The 19406-nt window shown below is 38.5% G+C and overlaps 1 protein-coding gene across 6 annotated transcripts in view; it reads left to right on the top strand.

The window, feature by feature from the left end:
* Positions 1-19406, top strand: part of DENND1A (DENN domain containing 1A) — a 546222-nt gene that overhangs the window by 127106 nt on the left and 399710 nt on the right. The gene's annotated exons all lie outside the window — the stretch shown is intronic.

Below are 19406 nucleotides of genomic sequence, written 5' to 3'. Positions count from 1 at the left end.
TTATTCATCCTTCTTTAGAGCAGCGCTTTTGTTTTGCTATTTTCAATAAGACTATAATGAAGATTTTTGTACCTGTCTTTTGGTAAACATATGCACTTATTTCTCTTGGGTATATACCCAAGAGTGGAAATATTGGGTCACAAGGTGGATGTATATTTAATTTTATTAGACACCATCAATTGGTTTCCTAAAATGGCTATACCAATTTATTTTTCCTCTAGCAGTGTATGAGAATTCCAGTTTCACATCCTCCTGAATCACTCCTAATGACTAATATTCTCTTGTATGGATTTATCATAATTTACTTGACTATTGCCTTGTTGATTGAAATTTAGATGGTTTCATATTTTCACTGCTTTGAACAACACTATAATGAACTTCTTTGTAGAAGACCGTGACATTCCTGAGTTCTGTGGATGCTTTCTTAGAAGTAAAATTGGTGGATTACAAGGCATGGAAATTTAAAATTCATTCTATTTGTGCTTCAGAAAATTGTACCAAATTACTTTACATCCAACCGTACTCTTAGCTCTTAGTTATCAATTGTAGGAGAGGGCTTATTTCCCCAGATTCTTCAGTCTCCAGATGTTTCCCACACTTCTAACCTTTGCTAGTCTTATGGGGGAAAATGAGATGAGTTATGGGATTATAAAACTGGAACACATATTTGCATCCCTTTTTTGGCGTCTTTCAAGGTGATAAAGTGTTGGGTCTGGTGTCCCATCCTTTTGAGACATGTGCTCAACTTTGGAGACTGTGAGTAGGAGAGGCCAGGTTGAATGCTTAACAGAGTCTAGTCCAGGCTTCAAGCAATATGGATAAAAAGATTCAAGGCTTTAAGTTCAAATTGAAATACTGGCTTCCTGGGTCATTCTAGATCAAGCTTGTCTGAACCATGGCCTGGGGCTGTATGTGGCCCAGGATGGCTTTGAATGCGGTTTAACATGAATTTGTAAACATTAATAGTTTCTTTTTTTCCGTTAACTCATCATCTTTCGTTAGTGTATTTTTTTGGTAGACATGGTTTTGCCATGTTGCTCAGGCTGGTCTCGAACTCTTGACCTCAACTGATCCTCCCGCCTTGGCCTCCCAAAGTGCTGGGATTACAAGTGTGAGCCACCATTCCTAGCCTTTTCTTTCTCTTTTTAAAAACTTTGTGTATCTATCTGCCTTCCCCAGCACCCCACGTTTCCTTTGTGATCTGCTTCTCAGGCCCTTGCATCTCACCTGTCAATCAGCATGGACACAGAGTTCAGAGGCAAGAGACAGCCCAAGAAGTTCCACCCAGAAAAGAGTTGCCTTGTGATGTGAAAGACAGATATGATGTCCAACACCATGACGCCAAAACATGAGGTGATGAAGGAAATGCGAATTGTGGAGGAGAGGTCTTTTACAATTACTCCCAGCCAGTACTCATTCCATAAAGAGTTATTCCATAAAGGTTTTATTGGTCCTTGAAATGGAGGCCTTTACAGAAATGCAGGTTTTAGATTAATGGCAAGAGGGAGGGAACCACTCCAGATAATGAAGTGAAAGTCATGAAACAAAGTCAGGCACAGATGACAAAAGGAACCTTTAAAAGTCTCATGGTTGGCCTGCGCTGTGGCTCACGCCTATAATCCCAGCACTTTGGGAGGCCAAGGTAGGCGGATTATTTAGCTCAGGATTTCGAGACCAGCCTGGCCAACATGGTGAAACCCCATCTCTAGTAAAAATACAGAAATTAGTTGGGCATGATGGTACACGCCTATAATCCCAGCTACTCTGGAGTCTGAGGGACGAAAATTGTTAGAACCCAGGGGGCAGAGGTTGCAGTGATCCGAGATTGTGCCACTGCACTCCAGCCTGGGCGACAGAGAGAGACTCCATCTCAAGACCAAAAAAATTAAAAATTCAGTTAGGTCAGGTGTGTAGGCCTAGTTGAGGACAATTATCCAGCTAATTACTTCTTACTGGGAAATGCTTATTTCAGTGTTGAGACTTTCTAAGGTCTTAATTTAAGAAGACATAAATTGAATGGCATTTAAGTAGCCACTGCTGCTTACACTTAGAATTTTTCTTCATTGAAAGGACTTTAATATTGTTTTCTGTCTTTTCTGAGAGGCTTGTTAACGCTACGGAGTGGTTGGTTACACAGAAAACCAGAAAGAAGTACTTTTCCTCAGGGCCATTTTCCTTTATAGGATACTTAGAGGCATTGATGTTTTACCAAAGCAATGAGTTGTCTCAGGCTTTTAGATCATAAAATGATAAGAGTTTTAGAGTCAAGAAAAACTCAGTCAACATTTTTAGTTTATATGTGAGAGAATTCAGGTTCAGAAATGTATTTAAGATCAGATAATGGCAGAATCTAGGCCTGCTGATTCCAGTTCAACATTTTAAGATTCATGCCAAATCTTTTAAATATTACAATGGCTATTGTGATTGTCTAAAAGCTTGCCAAAAATGATTTTGTGCTCTTAGTCCATTATTGTTCCAGGCCTAGCGGATAGGAAGATAAATAAGTACTCAGAGGAACATGCAGGGTGTGTATCCATCGCACTCCAGCTGAAGATAATAGAAACCATCGTGCTGTTCCTTCTAGGTTTTCTATCAGAAAAATGGATTCCTCCTGTTGTCTCCTGTCTCTCCACCTCCCTGAGCTTTCAAGTCTCACTAGGTAGATCTGATTGGAAGAGCCTAATCACACACGGGATCTTAGTCGCAGGGGCTTTTGGGAAATAGTTTTTAGCTTTCCAGCTTCTGTGATGCTGTAGGGCCTACGGAATGCTATGAGAGAGACAAGAGTGAGCTGCTCTGCAGAATGCTTAGGGTTAACACATAGGCAGGGCACTGTACCTGCCAGTGTGGGGAGTTTGGCTTGAGAACCATCACTGGTAAGTATTATAGAACCTGAGCTGAGACTAGAAGGATAGAGTTGAAGATGTCTTACCTTTTCTACGGAACTGTGATGAGTGGATTCCTATTGCTAGGTTTTTTTTTTGTTGTTTTTTTTTTTTAAGATGGAACTTCGCTCTTATTACCGAGGGTGGAGTGCAATGGCATGATCTCGGCTCACTGCAACCTCCGCCTCCTGAGTTTAAGCAATTCTCCTGCCTCAGCCTCCCAGATAGCTGGGACTACAGGCATGCGCCACCATGCCCAGCTAATTTTTGTATTTTTAGTAGAGACGGGGTTTCACCATGTTGGCTAGGATGGTCTCGATCTCTTGACCTCGTGATCCACCTGCCTGGGCCTCCCAAAGTGCTGGGATTATTGGCGTGAGCTAGCATGCCCGGCATTTTTTTTTTTTTTAATCAAGTCTGTGTAACAGTAATTCTCAAAGTGTAGTTCCCCAGAATAGCAGCATCAGCATCACCTGGGAACTTGTTAGAAATGCAAATTAGGCAGGCAGATTACTTTATTTCAGGTGTTTGAGACCAGCCTGGGCAACTTGGCAAAACTCCGTTTCTACAGAAAAAAAATACATATATTAGCCAGGCATGGTGGTGTTTGCCTGTAGTTCCAGCTACTTCAGAGGCTGAGATGGGAGGATCTCTTGAACCCAGAGGTCAAGGATGCAGTGAACTGTGATCCTGCCACTTACATTCCAGCCTGGGTGACAGAATGAGACTGTCTCAAAAAGAAAAGCAAATTATTAGGCACTATTTTAAAGACTTACTGAAACAGAAACTGACATGCTGGAGGCTGATAACCTCTGCCATGTAAGCATAATGATTAAGAGTATAGGATTTTAGGCCGGGCGCAGTGGCTCACGCCTGTAATCCCAGCACTTTGGGAGGCCGAGGCGGGTGGATCACGAGGTCAGGAGATCGAGACCATCCTGGTCACATGGTGAAACCCCATCTCTACTAAAAATACAAAAAATCAGCTGGGCATGGTGGTGCGTGCCTGTAATCCCAGCTACTCAGGAGGCTGAGGCAGGAGAATTGCCTGAACCCAGGAGGTGGAGGTGCAGTGAGCCGAGATCACGCCATTGCATTCCAGCCTGGGTAACAAGAGTGAAACTCCGTCTCAAAAAAAAAAAAAAAAAAGGTATAGGATTTTTTGTTGTGGTGGTGGTGTTGCTGTTGTTTTTTTTGGAGATGGAGTTTTGCTGTTATCACCCAGGCTGGAGTGCAGTGGCATGATCTCAGCTCATTGTAATCTCTGCCTCTTGAGTTCAAGTGATTCTCCTGCCTCAGCCTCCCATCGAGTAGCTGGGAGTGCCCACCACCACACCTGGCTAAATTTGTATTTTTATTAGAGATGTGGTTTCACCATATTGGCCAGGCTGGTCTTGAACTCCTGACCTTAAGGGATCCACTCTTAAGGGATCCATACCTTGGTCTCCCAAAGTCCCGGGATTACAGATATGAGCCACCATGCCCGGCCAAGTGTATAGGTTTTAGAGTTAAATCTGAGTTTGAATCTTAGCTTTTGCATTTAACATTGGTGTGATTATGAGCCAGGAATTTCATCTTTCCTGATCTTCTGGGGATAACAATACTTAACTTATAGAATTGGGAAGCTTAAGTGACCTGATATGGTCTATGCTTATCACAGTGTTTGACACAGAGTAGGCATTCCATGAAGTCTTTTGGAGGAGAGTTGGCTAAAAGTACCCCTGAATTAATCTACCCCAGGAAATTTAATAAGGGCAGTTCAGAGTAGAATTTAGTTCAGCAAGCATGTATGGAAGGCAACCTATTCTGTGTTGTGCACTGTGCTTGAAGTCTGTGGTGCTTTTATCTGTGGGAAGATCACAGGTGGTAAAGAGACGTGGGTTCTGGTCATTGGAGTGGCTTATTTTACTTATTGAAGAGACAAGTACTTAAATGAAAGAATTAACAGTCTAAGATAGGAAATGATTAGGTGAATAATCAAGTGCTTAGTCATTTATTATGCTGCCAAAATAGCAAATATTACAGAAGCTTAGGGAGAAGACCAGTTAAGTGTGGGCTGATGTAGTTGGGTGGATTCCTGGAAGAGGCAGATGGGGACATTATAAACTGTTGTAATGTAAATCTAATTTCCCAGGAACATATCTGTGACAAAGTTCATTTAAAAAAATTATGAATCTTAATACAAATATAGAAAATTCAGAAGATAAGGCCAAAAAAATCACCAGTAATCCTACAACTCAAAGACTCAAAGAACAGACCACAGATTGTACACCTGGGTGGTCAGAGATTTTGATGAGTTAACTTTTAGTCCGGATTTAAAACGTTAAAAAATGATAATTGCTATTATAGTATGATAAATCTTTGTATTTTGAGTTAATTCTTCATAATACAATGATGTTAGTATTTCCCCATATTGTTACAGGTATCACCTGATTTTAATGGTGATAGAAATATTGCATCACTTGAGCTTATTAATATTCTAATACTCCTTGAATTTTTGCCATGTTTGAAAAAAATTTTTTTTAAATACCTACACTTAAGACTATTTCCTTTGGATAGATATTGAGGTGTGGAATTACTAGGGTGTAGAGTGTGGACATTGATAATGCTTTTGGGACATGTTGCCAAAAGAGGTATTTGAGAAGAAAGGGTATTACTCCCTTTATTCCTTCATTCCTTCTTTTGTTCATTCAGTATTTATATGCTAGGCCTTTTTCCAGATGTTGGGGATATAGAAGTGAACAAAACAAGCAAAGATCCTTGTCTTTATAAAGCATATAATCTGCTAGGGGAAAACAGATAATAAGTTCAGGTTAAGCATCTCTAATCTGAAAATCCAAAATGCTCCAAAATCTGAAACTTGCTGAGTGCTGATGTAATGTCATAAGTTACTCTGAACATGTTATTTTTTCACTGTATTAACAGTATGTTGGGGTTGGGTGCAGTAATCCCAGCACTTTGAGAGGCTGAGGTGGGCGGATCAACTGAGGTCAGAAGTTTGAGACCAGCCTGGCCAACATGGCGAAACCCTGTCTCTATCAAAAATACAAAAATTAGCCAGGCATGGTGGCAGATTCTTGTAATCCCAGCTACTTGGGAGGCTGAGTCAGGAGAATCACTTGAACCCAGAAGGCAGAGGTTGCAGTGAGGAGAGATTGCGCCACTACACTCTAGCCGGGGTGATAGAGTGAGACTCTGTCTCAAAACAATAAAACAAAAAAAACCCCCCAAAACAGTATGTCACCTTTTTTCCTGTTAAGTACTTAAATGTAGATAGGTACAAGAAAATAATTGCTTATTGGTAGCATATAAATTCACAGTCGGGAGTGATGGTGATGCCAAACCACAGATTGTACACATAGGTGGCTAAGACAGTGACATCTTTGCTATCTGATGGTTCATTGTACACAAACTTTGTTTCATGCACAAAATTATTTAAATATTGTATAGGCCGGTGCGGTGGCTCCCGCCTATAATCCCAGCACTTTGGGAGGCCGAGGTGGGCAGATCACTTGAGGTCAGAAGTTCGAGACCAACCTGGCCAACACGATGAAACCCCGACTCTACTAGTAATATAAAAATTATTGGCTGGGCTCGGTGGCTCAAGCCTGTAATCCCAGCACTTTGGGAGGCCGAGGCGGGTGGATCACGAGGTCAAGAGATCGAGACCATCCTGGTCAACATGGTGAAACCCTGTCTCTACTAAAAATACAAAAAAATTAGCTGGGCATGGTGGCACATACCTGTAATCCCAGCTACTCAGGAGGCTGAGGCAGGAGAATTGCCTGAACCCAGGAGGCGGAGGTTGCGGTGAGCCGAGATCGCGCCATTGCACTCCAGCCTGGGTAACAAGAGCGAAACTCTGTCTCAAAAAAAAAAAAAAAAAAAAAAAAAAATATCCAGGCATGGTGGCGTGTGCCTGTAACCCCAACTACCTGGGAGACTGAGGCAAAAGAATATCACTTGAACCCGGGAGGTAGAGGTTGCAGTGAGCTGAGATTATGCCATTGCATTCCAGCCTGGGATAGAACAAGACTCTGTCTTGAAAAAAAAATTTTTTAATTAAAAAATTGTATAAATTACCTTCAGGCTGTGTGTATAAGGTATATATGACATATAAATTTTGCATTTAGACTTGGGACCCATCCCCAAGATATCTTATTATGTATATGAAATATTACAAAATCTGAAACAAATTTGAAGTCCAAAACACTTCTAGTCCCAAGCATTTTAGAAAAGAGAAGATACTCAACCTGTATATAATAAGTTGCATGGTGAAATGCACCAAAGAGAAACATAACCCAAGAAAATGGAATGAGGAATGGTGGGGATAGGAAAATTATAATTTTAAATAAGGCGGTTGGGGAAGGCCGCAGTGGGAAACTAACTTGTGAATAAAATCTGATAGCACATGCCTTATTCCTTGATATTTTATCAGACAGAGTGAATTGTGAGGGTATAGGACATGAAGTGGAAGCATGGCAGACATGTTTGAGGAGCAGCAAGTAGACCAGCAAAGCTGGAATAAAGTTAGGAGAGGAGCGTTAGTAGGAAGTGAGTTCAGAGGTGTGCTGGTGAAGGGGGGGACATTGCAGAGGAGGCCCTGAACTGAGGTTTACAGGATTCCTCTAGCTGCTATTTGAGAACAGACTATAGGAAATGGGAACCAGAAGCAGGAAAACCTGTTAGGAGGCTATTGGTAGTTAATTCAGGTGGAAAATGGTGGTAGCTTAAATCAGGGTGCTAGTGGTGGAGATGGAGTGAAATGGTCAGAATTTGAATACATTTTGAAGATTTAGTTGGCAGAAGTGGCTGACACATTGGCTCTGGGATGTGAGAGAAAGATCAGGAGTTCTGTTTTGGACATGTTAAATTAGAGATGTCAAATGGAGGTGTTGAATAGACAGATTAATGAGTCTGGAATTGGAAGAGATAGGTGCTGGAGAAATAAATTTAAAGCTGATAGTGCATATTTGAAGTGATGGAATGGAAAGAGCATCAGCAAAGGAAAGAAAGTCGAGTCCAAGGACTGAGTTCTAGGACCCTTCAATAGGGAGAGATCAGCAAGAAGCCCGCAGAAGCCAGTGAGTCAGGAGAGTGGGATGCCCTGGAAGCTACCTGAAGAAAGAAAATGACTCCAGGAGTATTATCAGTCCTTTTCATGCTGCTGTTAAAGACATACCTGTGACTGGGCAGTTTACAAAAGAAAGAGGTTTAGTGAGACTTACAGTTCCACATGCCTGAGGATGCCTCACAATCATGGTGGAAGGCAAGGAGGAGCAAGTCACATATTACATGGATGGCAAAGACAGAGCTTGTGCATGGAAATTCCCAGTTTTAAAACCGTCAGATCTCATGAGACTCATTCACTATCACAACAGTGCAGGAAAGACCCACCCCCATAATTCAATCACCTTCCACCAGGTTCCTCCCATAACATGTGGGAATTGTGGCCGTTAAAATTCAAAATGAGATTTGGGTGGGGATACAGCCAGACCATATCAAGGAGGAAGCAATTGTGGGTGTGAAATGGTGCTTGTAGATCAAGACTAAAGATTGATAATTGATACTAGCAGTAAAAGAGGTCATTGGTGTGGCTGTTGGTATGTGGAAGTTTTGGAGAAGAGGTGAGATGAAAGCCTGGTTGTCATGGTCCCAAGAAAGGAGGAGACAACATGGTGACTGTTTGTATAGACACTGTTTTAAAGAATATAGTTACAAAGAGAAGAAGAGAAATGGGTGGTAGCTGTTGGAGAGTGGGCTTGACCTTTTAAAAACTATTTGCAGAAATAACAGCATGTTTCTATGCTGATGGGAAAGGTCCTATAGAGAAGTAAAATTAATAAAACAGGAGAATTGGTAGAGCTGTGTCTGAGTTGGCAAGAGGGATGGGGTCCTCCTTCACAAGTGGCAAAGGACCTTTGCAAGGGGCATATGTAATAAGACAAAGGTAGAGTCTGGGGCAGAGGTGGTGAGAGAATAGAGGTGGTAGTGGGGCTTGTGGGAGTTCTTTTCTGATTCCTCTGTTTTCTCAGGGAAGTGGCAAGTAAGGGAATCAGTGGCAGTTGAGGTTAGCGAAGGTTTGAGGGAAGAAGAGAAAATGTAAAATAGGCACCATGGAGAGAGGGAGAGAGAAGGTGTGAATGAATGAAGGAAAATGTGGTATAATTACTGAGTTGTATTACAGCTCACTTACGGTTAATAATCACAGATTTAAGGTGAGATTAATCAGCATAGCTGTGTGTTTTTCTCGAGCCACATACCTTAAACTATAAGGTGTCAGGAGTTTCCAAGTATACATAGAACAGCTATGAAAATGGACCCCCTGTCAGTTATGTGGATGCAGGCAGATAGTTGGATTTCACAAGGACTGGAGTCTGCCAAGAGATGATGACGGAGAGGCACAAGGGAGTTGAGACTTGTGCCTCAGAACAGAACAATGGAATTTAAGCTCTGTAAGGAGAATGGTTTAGACCTGACATGGATAAAAGGTAGTAGAAAGATGGATACCTTATTTCTTGTTCTTATTTCTCTATCCCTGTGGGATAGAAGAAAGAAGAGTACTACAGGGGATGAATGGAAAGAGAGGAAGTGGATCATGGTTGGAGACCGAGATGCTTGAAATTTGCGATTACTAAGGGGGTTTCAGTTATTGGTAGTGGTAGAGTTTAGGCTGTGACCATAGGAGTAGAGGATGAGACTGTTGGCAGGGAGTGGCCTAGGAATCAATAGTTCAGGGATTTGGAAGGATCATTTGTGTGAATAGCGAATTCAGGAAGACTGTGGTGGGGGTGGTTAAAGTGAGTGGCAATGCAGTATGAGCCACGAGATTCAAGGGTGAGGAGTAACTCTGGGATTAGTAGATGACAACAAAGCAGAGTGGTGGTGGTGGTAGGGAGGAGGGCATGGTCTGGTGACCAGAGATTAAAATCTAGGGTTTTGGAGAGTAAGGAAGGTGAATGGTCTGGAAGCGGCTCTAAGGAACAGAGGCCATCTATCCCACCTCCAGGACAGTGGGAGGGGAGGTAGGGAAGAAACATCCCACTCTTGAAAGGACCCCAGAGGAAGCGAGCATTCGGTTGCACTAAGAGAGTAAAGATGTGAAGGGAACTTAGAAGAGGTTGCAAGTTTTGCTTCTGGCTGACCAGGAGTGCTAAAAGCAAGTGAGTTTCGTGTGTTTGGGAGCCAGGGATGTGAGTGTGCCGGTTTTGCTATTCCTGTGGCAACCTCATTAAAAATTCAGTGCACTTTTGATGGAGGACGTAGTTCTTTGTCTTTTGAAGTTTGAAGAAGTGTCATTCATATAAGAATATACAATTGGGCACATTTATAAGAGTGATGTCTAAATGCATCTTTTGAAAGGACCTGATTTGGACAGTGGGAAGAAGAGACAAGTGAACAGAGCATGTCAAGCTTTGTGGGAAAAGTTAAATGATTAAGCTGGCCAGGTTTAGGTCTTTATATTTAAGACATAGAGATGAAATTGGCTGGGTTGGCCTTAATGTCTACACTAAGGATCGTAGGCTGTTACAGTAGTTTTACAACATAAAGCTCTTGAAACACTAAAAATGGTATAAGTCCTCAAAAAAATTAATGTAGAATTATTATATGATCCAGTAATCTGACTTGTGGATATATACCCAAAAGAAGTGAAAGCAGGGACTCGATAGGTATTTGTACACACATGTTCATAGCAGCATTTTTCACAGTAGCTGAAAGGTAGAAGTAACCCATGTGTCCATTGATGGAATAATAAGCAATGTAGTATGTACATACAACTAATGTTATTCATCTGGGAAAAGGAAGGAAATTATGATGCATGCTGCATCATGAATGAACCCTGAAGACATTATGCTAAAGTGATTCCACTTATATCAGGTAACTAGAGTAGTCACATTCATAGAGACAGAAAGTAGATTGGTGGTTGCCAGGGACTGGGAGAAGGGGATAATGAAGAGTTGGTGTTTAATGGGTTCAAAGTTCAAAGATGAAAAATTTCTGTAAATGGATGGTAGTGATTGTGGCACAACAATGCAAATGTACTTAATGTCACAACATGGTACACATAAAGATGGTCAAAATAGTCAACTGTATGTTTATCTTACTACAACAAAAAAAGTCTCAAAGGACATAGGCATTGCTTCTCTGATGGTACAGATAAGGGCTAGGTAGCAGTGATTTGTTCCCTGGAAGCAGGGTGGGGTAGGGGAGGCAGGATTTTGGTATAAGGAAGGCTCTGTTTGCTGGGCATGTGCTTCCCCTGCAGAGGTGTCCACGTTATCTATCCTGTATGAAATGGGAACTCCAGCATTGGGGTTCTCATTGTGGTTTAGAGGTACTTGGAAACAGGTTTCCTTAAGTAGGAAAACATTTTCTCTGTGTCCTTATTTGCTCTATTTGTTTAGCAAGATTTTTTTTTCATAGATGAGACAAGGATAACTCTAGCTTTCAAATTTATTCTAAGTTTTAAATATGGATTCATATTTTAAATATTGTATTTTCTAGTTGAATAGAGTGCTAGTTACTTTGGAGTCATTTTATTTATATCCTGAACTTGGCAAAGCACTATAAATAAAGAAATTGGAAAGCTCTCATTCATAATCTGCTAAGGCCTGTTTTATGACAACATGTTTTAGTTATTTGTCCAGATGTATTCTTATTGTTGAGTCACAGTAATGACTAGAAGACGGATCAACAGGAGGACGTAAATAAATAAAGCCAAAAAGGAAAGCCCATGTTGAATTCTTTGGAGTCTGATGGATTCAGGCTGAATCCCAGCTCTGTTACTTAACTCTGTGAATTTGTTCATTATGAGCCTCACTCTTCTTATTTATTAAATAGAGATATATCTACTTACCTGGAAGAATCGTTATGATTAAATAGGATAATAAATTAAGCCACCTATGGCAATGGTTTGTATACCTAAGCATTCAATAAGTGGTAGCTGGTGGTATAATTGTTACTGCAAAAATATTTAGTGGAACTCTGTTTCTGAAACCCAATGTGCAAACTTAGAAAGCAAAAGAATTAGCAGAAGGGTCCTTCAGTTTATACAGATTCACCTCAGGGTTTCTGTAAATCTGGGAGAGTCCCTAGTGTATTTGATGTTTACAGATCATTAGCAAAACAGATGCCAGGAGGCAAATAAACTGTAGCTTAAAGATTTTGGAACTGCTGACAATGTAGAGAAAAATTAATTTCTGATAAAGTTATAATGTTTCTAAGTAAGCAGAAGGTGGTGGGAAAATTTTAATTGGGTTTATAAAAGTTTATTTCAGAAACACATGTATTTCCAATTTGAGGAACACCTATACATCTGTAGTCATCCAATTTATAGCGCTTGCTTATTTCTCCATTGGGGTTAATAATATAACAACTAATATTTATTGTGTGCTTACGACATGCCAATGTGATCTTTAGGAAGTCTGTAGCATTCAAAGGCTTGTTTTCATTTGGATGTTTGGAAACTGGCCTTTTATCCCCTTGGAGAGACAGGGTGTTTAAGGAGTTTATTTTGTTCTACTAATTCTATTACACTCCAAATATTGGTGGAGTATTTATAACAGTTAAAGACATTTTGTAGGAGACAAAGTTAAGACAGACATGGGACTCAGCCTCACAACAGACCTATTCACTGTGTAGTATACTCTTCAGAAGTGGGCGTGTAGTGTCATGGGATGAGCCTTGATATTGTCCTGGACTCTACCCCTGGCTCTACTACTTCTTGGAAGCTTTTTCTGTCCCCCTTAGGACAAGGCCAGTTGCCCTATGCTGATTAATTCCTAGCATCATACTTATGAAGCCCCATGGTACCTGCTTGTTTAATTCTTTGTGTTCTCCATTAGGGCTAGACTGTAAACTCCTGGAGGGTGAGGACTGTGTCTTACTTATTAACAGGGCCAGCCATGTCAGAGCATTTGTTCCACGAGTGACTAGTAATTTTCTAACTTTGGACAAGTGATAACCTATTGCTTTCTTTAACAATGATAAAATTGACTTGATAGTCTCTATAGCAGGCGTCCCCAAACTATGGCCAGCGGGCTGCATGCGGTCCCCTGAGGCCATTTATCCGCCCCACCACCGAACTTCAGGAAGGCGCACCTCTTTCATTGGTGGTCAGTGAGAGGAGCACAGTATGTGGCGGCCCTCCGACGGTCTGAGGGACAGTGAACTGGCCCCCTGTGTAAAAAGTCTGGGGACGCCTGCTCTATAGCATAGCTTTGTCAGGGAGGTAAAATCAGAAATTTTCATTAAAATACCTATCACAGTGCCTGACTAATAGTGTTTTTCATCAATAGTTTTTAAATATTTGAATAAATAAGTTATCTCTTTTCACCAAATTTGACAGATATATCTATTTATCAAGACCATATGCAGTGATGTCATATTTGTAATACACAAAGGGCACAGCTGTCGTTTAGGCAAAGTATAAAGCAATTATTCATATTGGCATAAAAATGTGACACTTCAGGTTACTCATTCAAAAAAGTGGGATAAAATGAACCTTAATTCATAGAAAAATTACGTGGAAGCCTGAGATTATAATCATTAAAAAAACTTCATCTATAATTATCAATTCGATAGATTTTAGGAATTGGTTCCAATAATTTTGAAGTGATTTTTTAAAAATCCAAATATTTAAATTTAAGTAATAATGAAAGTTGAAAACTGAGATATTGAGTAGAGAAAAAGCTAGATGTAAGTGAATATGTCCTTTTTTTGTTTTTGTTTTTGTTTTTTGCCTGCAGCACACCCTGCCCTTGCTTTTGTATTTTAAAGCTCCCTTTGGAATTTCACTTACGTTTGATTTTTGGATTCACATAGCTTAAGTTTGGTTAAGGATCAGACTAATAATCCTTTTGTAGATGAAGTTATGAAAAATATTTCAAATTATCAGTAAGTAGTGGCATTTGCTGGTTAAAATCCATCCCTATTCTTTAGAAAGAAAGATGAAACTCCCTAGATTTTACTGTATAATGTCAATGGACTTATTATTTGTACAACAGCTGATGCATTTAGGACTTGTTGATTCACTTAATTGGTAACTGTACTACATTCATAACTTCAACAACTGAAAACAATAGGTCAGTGTCTGCTGTTTATGCATAAATAGTCACATCGGAGCAGGATATGTCTGAAAGGCAGAATATGTTAGTCTGAGGAGGAATCTGGCATGTGAATGGTTCCATTACTTGCCATACTGAGGTGGGTTTTGCTCTCTTTCCTTGAATAATATTATTTACGTTTTTATTATGGATGTTTATGGTTCGCTGTTCCTATGTTATCGGGCTGACTGCTGTGAAATTACATTTGGTTATATTTTAAATGCCAGTGTTGGGGGAAAATGCTAGACTAGACTCATGATTAAAAAATTAGGATGTTTAAAGTTTTTATGTCTTACAGTCCTCATGTGCTAAAGCAAAAAGTTATACCTAGAAAAATATATATATATATTTTCTATATAGAATATATATTCTCTATATATGAAGTAACAAATTTCATTTATACATGAAATCCAAATAAATGCATTTTATAGTACTTAAAAATGATTTTTTTCCTCTAATTTGTAAATTAGACTTCTTTCAAATTTTAGTCAAATCTGCATTTTAGAATCAGTATCTCTTTTGAAAAGTAATTTTTCATTAAAAAAATTTAAAAGGAAAAACAACTTAAACCTTTTTGTTTCATTGTCAAAAAAAGGAAAACATGGTGATTTTTAAACTCTGTAAAACATTTCAAACATTCTCTTCAAAAATATATTATTTGTAATAAGTAAATTTTGACAATCAAACAAGAATTTACTAGACTAATTGTGTTTATATATTATAAAATGCTAACCTTAATGAGTCAGGTATTCTACAATGTAAAATAAATGAAGCGAATTTTTGTAGCTTTAGTAAGTTTAGCAATGTCCTTGGAATGCTATATTTAATGCAGTCCAGTTTGCAGTCATCTCATCAAGAAACTTTAATTATGCATAATACAAAAAAATTTCTTCTTGAGCATTAAAAGAAAGCTTATTTCTGGGTGTATTTTGGGGAAGATTTGAGCTTGTTCTTAAATTGTACAACTTCTTAGACTATTTTCTGGAAGTCTACATTTTTAGTGTATAAAATTTGGAAGTGTCATTAGTGAAAGAGCAGTGTAGTGGACTATTATCCTGTTTGCAGCATATTCCCATCTTCTCATCTGGAAAATTAAATCTGATTACAGCTTGGATTAACATTTATGGTTGTGGGAAGAGGAAGATGGTATCTCAAACTCCATGAAATTGAACAATGAGATTATATGGTTTATATCTAATGTTAAAGTTCTGCTTCTTAAAGGGCAGATTTTGTAATTGTAAGCTTTAAATATGTTCAATATTTTGTCTCTTACTGACTGAAATATCCCAGAGACAATGATTGGGTAAATTCAGTGGGCATTAAATGGAATGTTTTCTGCCTTGAGTACCTAACATGTTAAAAGTGAAAGCAATGTAGATTCCAGTGTTAACTGCTGCATTTGCAGTTTCTCTTAAATGTCCTAAAAGAGATCCTCTTATAGAAGATAATGGCGTTTAGTTAGTATGCAGTTGTTATGTGTTTTGTACAAAATGAAATTGGTGTATTTTTTAATAATCAGTTTAAAAATATGTCATGCCTTGACTCTTTAAATGGAGTCATTGATATGACAGAGGGAAACAGGAAAATAATTAGTTAAGAGGGGTTTGTGTGTGTGTGTCTGTGTGTGTGTGTGTGTGTGTGTGTGTACGTGTGTGTACACATATGAGTTACCAATGTACAAATGAGCCCTCATACATAACCACAGTACTTTTATGAATTATTTTGCATTTCTGTTGTAAAAGATCTGTCTACCACGTTTTCTAGGAACTTTAAGCCTAAGGCAGAACTCAGGGTTTTGGAGCCTGTGTAAAATAATTTATAGCACCTTTCCAGTAAGTCTTGCCCACACTCTTATTCTATTAATTAAACATTCTGTGGTAGTCTGGTATATCTTAAAGATTTAAAAGTATGTATAGTAGAAGACTAGAAAACAGACTATTGAGATGGGGGGAAAATTGCCTTTCTTAAAAGAAAAAAAAATTAGACAATGTTTGTTTGGTAGATCAGTTTTTTTCCTGCTGTGAAGACAGCGTTTTAAGCATGGTCATGTCCTGTGCCTGAGTGAGATTGTGGTTTTGGGAGTTCTATACTATGAAATGTCTATGTTTAAATATGGAAATGCTTCTTGTGGCCTTCAGTGGAAGCGATGCACATGTTTCTGTGGGGACAGCCTGTTTTATGGCCATGGTGCTGGGACATCACATCGACATGATAGGAAACCTTGTCTGAGAGCCACCTGCCTCTTTGGTTAAGAGATGCATGGACTCTGTCAGAGTGCACATTGGTGTACAAGACATTTTAAATACAATATTTGTTGTAAGCTATTTTAAATACAATATTTTGTTGTATTGTTGGCAAGATATTTTAAATACAATGTTTTTTTCCTGTTGAAAAGTCTTTTCCTGGGAGTTGATGACATTTTTAAGTTTGTAAGTATCTGTTGCTTAAACCAGGAGAAAGTTGTTAAGAGAAAAGGATAAGGAAAGAAGGGTGTGCTGTGTACCACTAGATTCTTAATTTTCTGTCAATGGGACAATTGATGAGGAAAAAGCTCGACATATGCTGGTAACTGTATTCTTACTGCCAGTTGCCTAATCAAATTATGTTACTTTCTTCCCTGGTAGTATGCTTCCCTGCAGATTTTTGTGTTAAAAGTTAGCTGTTTGGTGACATTGCATTTGATGGTAAACTTATGAATATAAGAAGGTGTTTTGGAACATTAGCAATTATAGATTGAATGGTGGATAAATAGATATATAAATATTAGACCGATGCACAGTTTTCCAGTGTATGTTATTTTCCATATAAAGATATAGAACATTTCATAAAATATTCCCAGACCATTTAAAACTCAAAGAAATGCAGCTGACGCAATGAAATACATAGAGTACTTGTAAAAACATACAGACACGCAAGTGGATTGCTGCCAGACAGAAAATTTAAAGGCGGTTTGCTTAACTGCAGGGTGCTAGGTTTTGTACATGTGCCATGCTGAAACTGTTAGTAAGGCGGGTGTTGTGTTGCTTGAGAAAAGCAGATTGTATTTGGGCCTTTTTAACTCAGATGTTTCCAATGTCGATATTTTGGTGACATTATGGCATTGTGATTGACTCAATGTGAAAAAAGATTTCAGCCTCCGGTGTTAAATAGACATTTTAAGAAAATTCAAATAAATTATTTGCAGTTTTTGTGTTAATCTTTCCAAAATGGCTTTCGTAGTTTTATGAACTATTGGACTGAATCTTTGAGCTAATTGAATGGAACTTTATAGGTTGACTTGGTTTTAAAAAGCTTGCTTTTCTTTCTTTTTAAAAAAGTACTGTATTGTTTTGGTGAGTGTTAAGGACCCGTGAAGTTTGTTTTTTGTAAAAGTTAGGGGCCCTAATGAAACCAAAAGTTGTATGCTTGAATCATTTTAACTAATAATGCATGTATTATCTTGGAATGTTATTCTGTTAAAACCCGACAATCTTATTTTAGAGAGTCTTAGGACAATTGAAGGAATTTAATTGACGGTGTTTATGTTGCCTTCCACTGAGACAGTATGAATGGCCTCCATCTTGGCATTCCATGGTCATCTTATCTTCAGTGTCTTAAGATAGCTTTATTTTTTTCTTTTCATTTTTCCCATGCTTTTTTCCATTCTATGATGTATATATTAATAAAAAATATTTTTAAAATGAGTGTTTTATTATGGTTTCTTATTAATATAGTTGACTGAAAATATTTAAGAACCATCTGCTACCTATGAATAAGAGTGGCATTTCTAAAAATTGAAGAATATACTGCAAATTTTTGTTTCTGACATATAGGCTTTCACAAAATGGTGATAGAAAAGTAGTCTTTGGTTTTATTTTCATGGGTATTTTGTAGTTCCCAAGAAGCGCAAACTAGCAAGAAAGACATGATATTAACAATTGGCATGAGAGTAATTTTTGTATGAAGTTTGGTAGTTGAAGAGTAAGTATTAAACCACATGTCAATTGGAAGAAAAAGAATAAGCCTTAGATGATTTAGTGGCTTCCCCAACCTCTGTTTTATTATTTCCCTCAGTGGCTTAGAGCTGCGTTTATTTTTGGGTCTCTGGACCAAATTTAAGTTATTTATGTATGTTTTAGGAATTATAGCCACTGCCCTCTTTTTTAGGCCCCTTATTCTCCTTTGCTCACCTCCCTTTCCCCTCACTGCACACTGGTAGAGGATTGTTAGGCAACAGGCTGCCCCTTTGTCACCTGCTGGCAAATTCTCCACCGGCCTAGTCCTTTTCCTGCCACACTCTTGGTGCCCACTGGCCTCCTCTCACGAGGGCTGTGTCCTTGGGCAGTTTCAGTCCTTTTGGCCAAAGACAGGTCAAGTGAAGTAGCTGCTGCCTATCAGGGAAGCCCTGAATTGGTACTGTAGGGGCATTTCTCCAGAGTTCTCTAGTTAATCTAGACACATCATTGATTCCTTCCCAGTAGTTGAAGGTGAGGGTGAAGAAAGAAATTGATTCCCAGCTTTTAAGCCAACCAGAAGACACATCAAGAGTTGAAATGACTTGCAGATAGTTTCAACTTTTTTTTCACCATTCATTTTTAGAGCTCTACTTTTGGCATAATGCTTTGAATATTCCTGCTTTTGTTGTTAGTCTTGGGTTTTAGAAAATTATACAAAATGGCTTTAATAACTTGAAAACTGGTATTCCTAGGATCCTAGTAGTTTGTGAATAAGCCCTTAGTTTTTTCCCTTCTTGAATCTTCACTGAATAAATGAACCATAGTTAACTTTTACACAGATTAACTTTCACAGAGATGTAAATTAGTGTTTTAGTGTGGTGGTTAAAGGTAGCCATGGGTAGTATATATTGTGATCACTGTTAGACAGGAGACCCCTCAAATCTATGATTTTCCATAAGCCTTTGAATTGATTCATGATTTCTCAAATAGATACTATTCTGACCTCTGATCATTTCCCTTAACATGTCTCTGAGGAATCATATCTTTTCCTTATTACAAATGATTGAATGTTTTTCTAATCGATAATAAATGGAATGCTAATAGCTTTTCATTTGTTCACTTCTGTATTGACTTACAGAAGATGACATTGGATCATTTTGCTTATGATTTAAGAATGAAGTGATCCCTTTGGTAACTCTATTTTAAATAGGTGGTCATAAAAGATATTTTCCCCCATGTGTTTTCTTTTTATAGTTTCTGAGCAAGTTTAATTATGTCAGCTGGAACATAATTTTTCATGATATTTTGTTTACACTGACAAGCTGAAAGCATTAGTTTTGAAGAAAATTTCATCTAGTTTTATCTGCATTTCATAACAGTGTATAAGCATTTTGAGAAGGATATATTTCATTTTTTAAAGTGATGAGGTTTGCATTTATTCCTTGAAAGAATTCTCTCACTCTCCCTTTTTCCCCAATCTG

Source organism: Saimiri boliviensis, chromosome 2 (genome assembly GCF_048565385.1).
Source record: "Saimiri boliviensis isolate mSaiBol1 chromosome 2, mSaiBol1.pri, whole genome shotgun sequence".
NCBI lineage: Eukaryota > Metazoa > Chordata > Mammalia > Primates > Cebidae > Saimiri > Saimiri boliviensis.
This window is presented reverse-complemented; position numbering and strand designations above follow the sequence as displayed.